This window comes from Cyprinodon variegatus, unplaced genomic scaffold, assembly GCF_000732505.1.
Source record: "Cyprinodon variegatus isolate N-32 unplaced genomic scaffold, C_variegatus-1.0 Scaffold278, whole genome shotgun sequence".
Lineage (NCBI taxonomy): Eukaryota > Metazoa > Chordata > Actinopteri > Cyprinodontiformes > Cyprinodontidae > Cyprinodon > Cyprinodon variegatus.
Genome location: NW_015150731.1, coordinates 742733 through 751541, shown reverse-complemented (window position 1 = coordinate 751541; position 8809 = coordinate 742733).

The following is an 8809-nucleotide window of genomic DNA, read 5'->3' as shown; positions in this document are numbered from 1 at the left end:
TATCGGTAAGCAGAGACTGCTGTTGCTTAGGGGCCCCCACCTCTTAGGGGCCCAGGGGCGGAGCTAGATGAAGGGCCAGGGGTGGCCATGCCTTAGCCAATCATTGGCTACCCCAGTGGCCACCAGGACCATTGTTTTCCCACTAATAATCAAGTGGAATATTCCAAACATTTTAATTTTATATATATTACTTACTATTTTTTCATATTTTCATAATTACTTGATAACAAAAACATTGTGGTTAGTTATGCACATCAATATACTAATTTTAAAGATGATAAATACAAAATCAATGCACTTTTCAGAACTAGATTTTACGTTTTATGGGGTAAAGAGAAAAGTGTGTGTCTCTGCATTCATCTAGGAGTCTTTAGTGTAATCATAGATAAATACCTATTTTTATAAAAAAAAAAAAAAATATTAAATAAGCAATTTATGTAGATATTAGTACTTGAAAGTATAAATTTTATGCAGGATGATTATTGATAAAAGTAGGTAAATAATGACATTGGAAAAGATGTTCGCCCCAGAACCCAAACCTGAAAGAATTTGATCCACTTTACCTTTTATCTAAAAAGCATGGATGTTTAAATATATGCATCTATTTGTTAGCAAAGGCTGTAGGAAAGTATGGTTTGCCTTTATTTAGAAAATATGGATATTTTACTCATTCATTTTCCTGTTGGAACAGAGTAGATTGACCCTGAGGTTCTGGTGCTTATTCATTTTCGGCCACCCCTCAGTGTACATTGGTTATTGCCTGGCCACCCTTATAAAAATATTCTGGCTACGCCTCTGTAGGTGCCCCGACACTGACTCCTGGTTGGCCCCCTTCACAATCGTGGACTAGGACGTCTCATTACATACGTAATGGTGCAAAAAAGTCATCTTAAAACCCAACTGTTAACAAGATGACTGACCGGACCTTTTTTATACCCCAATAAATGCCAGATTTCAACATGATGGGGACCCATTTAAACACAACACCAATAGCAAAGCAGACAGTGGTACTTTTAATTACTATAACTGTGTATAAATAACTGGGTAAAAAATATACTAGTATAATATGTTTCAAACCGCAATAACATCTTTAAAAAACGATGTATTTGAGTATTTTATTTTTTTACGCTACGACTTGGAATTATGGGTAATCCAGAGCGTAGATTAAAACCATAACTGTTACGTTCAATGTGTTAGGGACAATGGATACCAAAAAGAGGGAGGGGGTGGTGGGGTTGGGGATGGGGATGGGGATGGGGTGTTGTACTTCATATTGGGCCCACCCAGATAATGTTGCTTACATATTGTTGTGTCGTTACGCCATTGTCAACAAACACAATCATTCAAAAAACACAGACGCACAATATCATTGAACATTCAAAATCAGATCATTTTAAGACATTGATAACTTATAAAATGCAGAACTTGGTAGACCGGCATATTATTTTAACTATAATGAATTATGATAAAGAGCGAAATTCAGTTGTGTTTTTTTTTCACATATCCTGTTTATGATAAAGACCACCAAAAATATTTTACCTTTTTTAACTTCCAAGTTTTAACAATAGCTAATAATACATTTCTTCCCTGTGAAAACAATAAAGTCAATCTATCAATGACTGAAATAATCAGTGTGAAGAAAGCTACAGTTTTCCAGCATCCCATTGGGCAAAAGATGTCAATTAAACATCACTATCAAAAAACGTAAATCATCAATCTTTTGACATCCGTTTGATATGTCAAATAATGATTTTATTGATGTCATTTTAACATTGATTCATTGCCAACAAAGAAGCCACAAAAGTCATGCTCTGTTTACAGACTGCTGTATCAATTTAAGTAAATAGAAAGCACATTAAAAGGAAAATCAACATATGTGGCCACACCCTTGAGGGGTCTGGGAAGCAACACAGAGGTGGTAGAATCATTTTCAGGTTTTACATAGCTTTACCTGGCCATGGGTAGAAAATTCTAGTGGAAGAAAAATAATGGTATGAAGGGAAACAGGCAAACTTTCTGACTCTGGTTAAATGTTGACCTTTTTCTCTTATCTACTGTTTACTCCAGCATAAGACGGGGGACAGCCTATTACTATGATTAAAAATCATTTGTTATTCAGTGAAGTCCCACTCTGTGCTTAAATAGGTGGAACAATACTCCTAACACTAGATGTCAGCAAAGTTACTTAAGTGCTTAATATGTTTGGTGAAGAGTAATTTGACATCCATTTAAAATTGGCCTTCTTGGTCACAATCAATGATATTAAATCTACTTAAGACATCAAAGATGGACTATGTGGAAAATTGCTAAGGCTCTATGTTGCAAAACAGCAGGGTTTCATCAGTAACTATCAGTTTTAAAATGCTTTGCAGCTGATTGACCTGATTAGTGTGTTTTTAACTGCTTCACACGTACTTCCTGTTTTGACTTTTTTCACTGAAATAAAACCTTTTTTTGAGAAAATTATGTCAAAGTAAGAGACAACCACTTACTATCTCTATCTACTGTATAAGAAACTTGTGTTTGTGAGAGGAAAAAACAATATATAAATGTAAACATTTGCTTGACATCTAAACTAGTGAAAATGATTGCAATCAAGTGCACTGGTGCATAAAATTGTGTTCAAGTATGAGAGCAACAGATGTTGACTCTGTATCTATTCTCACGTCGCTTGTGATGGATCCTTTGCAATGCTGGTCGTATATCAGGCCATCGGCAGCCATAAATTGCAGAAACATTTTTTAGGTTTGTATTTATCTTCAAGGTCATGCCAGCTGCTGAAGTCTGTTGTGTGTCTGTGATTGTGGGGGTGTATGTGTGTGTGTGTGTGCGGGTGTGTGCATGTTTGTGTGTTTAAACAAATGTCTGCCGGTGAAATCTAATAAGTAATTAGGCTGACACACACACAGACACACACACGAAACACATATGCAGAAATAGAAGAAGTGAGACTGACAGAAAGTCTCAACAAATGCAAGGGTTGTGTTGTCCATGTTGACAGCTGGTTTCCATGGGAACATTGTCAAAGCAGCACAAAGAGGAAGATCTTGAGCTAAGGACTTCCCTAAACGATAAAGGCTGTTTCTGTGTTTCTTAAAAGTATTGTTTAAGTTTGAAAACAATGAAAAAACAAAAACAAAAAACTTTAAACTAAATTTTGAAATATAAGCTCTTGGACACATGTTAAAGTAGAAATTATATAAATAATTTCTCAGGTTTGTCTCTTTACTAACTTAGAAGCTTTGCATATTTCATATTGCATATTTGCATAATTGGGCTTTTTGTATTTATCCCTCCTACGTGAGAGCAACTAAAACAGAATTTATTGTTTTATGGCTATGTTTTTCATTGCACATATAGGTCCACTGGAGATGTCTCAGAACACGGGCTGTTAAATATAAAAATAAAGTACAAGTAAATGAAAATAATATTTTTGATGTAACTCACAAGGGAATTAATTGTTTGATATATTTATTTTATCATAACTGATAAAAAAGAGTAAACATATTTTTTTCCTTGGACTTTTGTTGCTTATCTTACACACTCAACAACCTAGGCTGGATTTCTTGTGGAGGTCAAAGGTGATAGTTACAAGTTTAACTCCTCCCAGCCAGTAGGTGGTGCACCCGCCCACCCTCGTTCCAACCTTCATTCTACTGCTAAACAGGTGACGCAACATTAATGCTAACCTTACCTGCCCAGAAGGAAAGTGCGAAAGCTCCTTTGCTGCCTTAAGTTGCAGCAACGCTCAAAGCTCATCATGTTTGGCTCCTTTGATGGTCAGCTTGATTCTAAGAAATATGCAGTTAAGGAGCTATTTCTCAGAGCAATCATGTAGCTACAAATGATATGTAGCACTTAAAATATAAGGTATAGAAAATGGCCATGACAAATTACAGCATAAAGTCGGCACCCAAAAGACACAAAATATTGTCCTTCTGCTGTCTGAAATCTAATAAAGTATTAATCATTGGAAAAACAACATTCTGGTCTAAATTGCAAAGTAAGGGCACTGAAATAATTGCAAGGAAATAGTTTTGTTAGTATCAGAGACTGCAGAAGTAAAAAGCATTTTTTCTTTCACATTAGTGTTACAACACACACCCTGCTTAAAAAAAAACTTAAGAAACAAAGAAGCACACAGTTGGTATATTGCCTGTAGAAAAAATGGAGCATTTTGATTTTTGTTATATTAATAGATCTCACAACTTTGCTAATGAAACATAATCCATGGCATATATAAAACACTCAACTGGAATAACTAGATTGAAACACATCATATTTGTGAAATCTTGTTTCTCATTATTTGACAAACTACCAGTGTAACTAACTAAAAACTTAAATAACCTAAAAAAAAAAACTGAAACAATCTGACTGTATGATCTGGTTGAATTATGTCTTGAGATGACATGTGTTGTGAATTGGCAATATATAAAGAAACTGAATTGAATTTTATTTAAATCTCGGTAAATTCCTTAAAAATAAATACTATCTCCCACATGCTCACCCACACATACACATACCTATTGGGACTAAGATTAACAATACCCATAATTTCATAAAGCTTCCCTCTCCCACTCTTGAGTATATTTGTCTGAACTTAAATCAATTTTTTTTTTTTTTTGCAATCAGCTAAATACAAAGTAAGATGTCAAGGCTGCACAATAAATATACATGTTTTAACCCAGGGAATCTATTTTAGGATGAAACAATGTGAGCACAATTTACAGTAGGTCTTTGTTAAGGAGAATGATGAGAGGGCACCAGGACAGATGCCATGGAGCCCAAACAGAATGAGTAGGGGCTGCAGACTCAGATGACCATTATCTATGAGGGATTGTCACTTCACTAAGGAGCTATCATCATCATTTGAGCTGTTGTTACTACACACATACTAGATGCACAATTCTCTTAGGTGTAACTGCTGACTAAAGATGAACATGAAGTGGAAAAGTAGAAGAATTTAAACAAATGTTTCTTTGAAATTTATTTTTACTTCAGTCAAAGCTAATTTTACATCTGTTAGTATTTGATGAAATTAACTCTGAAATCATTCAGCAAGCTGCTCATAAGACTTTCCTTGAATTGTAATAGTATGTGCAATTTAGAGAGCTGATCTGTAAGGTGTAGTTTCTCTAGTTCTTAAGCTGCTGTCTAACTGATTCATCTCTAAACTTCCGGTCAGGGTCCATATCGGAACATCATTTGTGCTGCTTTCCTTCGGGTGATGCTTCTAAATTTCCACTCAAATGTGTTTTCTGTGCCATCTCATCTAAGGAGGCACATGCACTCATCTCAAATGCAGCAAAAATCAACAACACAGCATGATGCAGCCGCTCCTGTACCCCACAGCTGAGATGGTGTTTCAGAGGTTTGCAGTCTTCTTTTCCAGCAATGACCACTGTGGCCAAAATATTCTTGTTTTTATAAGAAAAAAAGGATATGTCTTCAAATTTAGAATCAGAACGAAGTTTATTAACCAAACTGGTGGGCAGGAGCAAGGAATTAGATGATTAATAGACAAGCAGCATTTTTTGTTTTCTCATAAACCCTTAAACTATACTTGTGCTTCTTCTATTTTTATGACAGATGGCTTCTTCATTGTTGAGTGGCCATCCTGTCAATATTGGCAGATGATTTATTTTCATATAGGAAAAGTTACTCTAGCCAGGACCCTCCCAATTATTTTTTTTCTTTTGTTCCTGTTTTGGATCAAGTCTTCACACCTTTGCATCTTGGACACACAGAACCGTCATCTTCCTGAACAGTACGATGGATGAACATCCCATAATGCTTATCTAAACAGATTCGTTTGGTATCTTCAGAATCTTTGCACAGAAGGATGTGCCTGATTTATAGAGGTTATAAGTCATCATTTAGCTGAACTGTATTTTAGCTGATCTGCTTTTCTTTTTCAATAATTTCAAGATGTTGCCATCCATTGACTGGTGTATTCTAGTTTAGGTTAAATGTTGATAATTTAAAATCAGAGCTTTATAAAGCCATGACAAATTAAGTTATTCAAAATAAGCTATTAAATGCTCATATTAATCTACTATTTAACACACACTTTTAATGTTTTATCTTATTATTATTAGTTGTTTTTTTCTTGCTATGTGTTTGTGTGTGTATGTGAGGAAGTAATCCTAATTAAGCAAAACAGAAACCATGTAGTGGGATTTAATTTCATAGATCAGTGAAAAATGCATACAGATATAGGATTTTAGCTTTCAGTAGCACAGAATTGGCAGTAATTCTTCCCAAATAAATTTGGCAGTTTTTGTTGGGAAAGACAGATAAGGGTTCTCTAAAGTAATGAATGATTCTTGTGTACTTTTCGCTGCACAGATCTAATAATCTGATGCTCCTCACATCGGTGAGTGTAGACGCCCATAGGTTCCCCCTGTTTATTTTTAGGGCTAATATCTGCTAATCTTCGGGTATAATTGGTCAGGGGATACCCCTCTACAATTGCTAACACGCTTCAACACACAGATATTCACGCAGCTTGGGCTGAAGCTGCTCCTGCCATGACCTAATGCAGCACCTGTTGCTGAGCAGCACATTGGTCATTAAAAACACATTTAATTCCTTTCATCCACTCTCTCCACTGTCTGTCACTGTTCCTCTCACTTTCTTCTCACTGACTTCATCTAATTTTAGTTTCATCTGTTGGCCATGATGCATGTCTGTTATCCCTGCCTGCATTACAGTGCCCACTCAAAGCTCATAAATATTTTTGATTGTTGCCACAGCTCTGAGGGTTATTTATTCTTTTTTAAGGTTGTCACCATAATCGTTACCAGAATCATATAAGTCTTTGGACACGTGTGATTTCCTCATCAAAGACACCATTCATATAAAACCTTAGGAATCCATAGGGCTCTATTGACTTCACTCTGTCTTACTGTCTTGATCTTTTCTCCCCCGCAACAAATCCTTCTAGTATGTTGTCCCCGCTGCCTCACCCCTCCCATTCACATTTTCTTACAATGCTGCAAAGTGCTGAGGAGGGGTAATTCAATAGACATGAAACCTAAGAGAGTCTTGGGAGAAGAGGCTGGCAGGACAGTGGGTCAGTGCAGGACATGATTTACCATAGATTAATTAGCACAAGTCAGTTTCAAATGAACAGTTTGGTTTTCTATCCAAAATGTTGTTATATTGTTTTATTGATAATAGAAAACTCCAGTCAGGACTTTGAACAGTGGTGTTCTTTTTTTCTCTCTGTAATTAAGGTCAGATCTATGAAGGGGATAATTACTGGTTGTATTGTCAACTGGAATTACATTTAGTCAAATTCATTCTCTACTCAAGTGACCTCTAGGGGAGAGTGGTTACACTGCAGTCACTAGGGGAAACATACATAGTAAAGGGGACTGAATACAAATGCATGTTTCATTTTTCAGATTTTAGTTATGTTTTTTTGTTTTTTTCAAACTATGTCTGCTTTAACTTCCACTTCACAAGCATGCAAGACTTTTTGTACATAGGGCCCAAATGATTATACAACAGAATAGCAAACAAAAAGCTTGTTTCTTTTAACTGAGGGGTGTAAAGAATATAAAAGTGAATGCATTTAAGAAAAAAATCAGTCTTTAAAAAACAGAAATAACTAGGTTTTTATGCTTCAAATATGTATGATAGGCACATTTACAGTACAGGAAAATAAAATCATTAAATCTATCAGAACAACAAAGCATTCCAGTTCAGTGAGGCAGATGATGTTCGTCTTTATAATGTGGTATATTGAGCTTATGGGCTCTCCGTAGTTTTCCTATGTTCTATATGATATGCGCAGGGCTAAATGGATATGCCAGAACACGAGCCACCGTTGGCAGGTTGTAATAATGTTCATCGAGTACTTTAGTAAATGTGGTTAAATGCGTGAAAAGCGTCTCATCAATACACCACAATAAATTTGAAAATATCTTAAAGAAAAGTAACTAGTTGAAATTATATAGGGATATTTGATAGGTGTTATGAGACAAATTTTAACAAATAAGGTAGGAACAGAACCACAATTAAACACAAAAACACAAAAACTGAGGATAATTGGTGAGATAAAACAAGCAAAATAAAAATTTTGTGGAGATTATGCTACTAGTACCAGAATTGTTGAAGAAGAGTGCTGGCAATAATGGACCTTAGTGCAGGATTTGACACTGTTGATCTCTCTATTAAAAAAAAAAAAAAATGGGTTGGCCTCTCTAATACAGCAATCAACTTCTTTAAATCCTTTTTGAAGTATAGGGACTTTTGTCAGTAGGTAACTTTACATAGGAGACCACAAAAATCACATGTGGTGTTCCCCAAGAGTCCATCTTAGGGGCCCCTCCAATTCAATATCTACAGTACATGTCCCACTAACAGATCTTAAAAAATAACATCATGTTAACATAACTATGCAGACGACACACAGCTGTGACCAGTAGAATATGAATCCCTCAAGTGATTGGTAAATGCATACGGGAAGTTAGCTTTCAGATATGCCAACAGTTTTTTTACTGAAAAGGCAAAAGTGAAGCAATAGTCTTGGCACCAAAAGAAGTGTTTGAAAGTTAGTGCACGCCTTCATTTAATACACCTAGAAAAATCAATCAGAGTAGCGATGGACTCAGACCCAAAGTCGTAGAGACACAAAAGGCCTTTAACAAAGTTGGCCTTTTGAACATCTGCATACCCAGAACCTGTACCAAACATGGGGAAGCAGCTTTTGGTTCTTTTACTCTAGAAATCTGGAAAAAAAAAAAGAAAACTGCTAAAACTCTTAGTTGCTTTACTATGCTATCTAATAATATTAACCTTT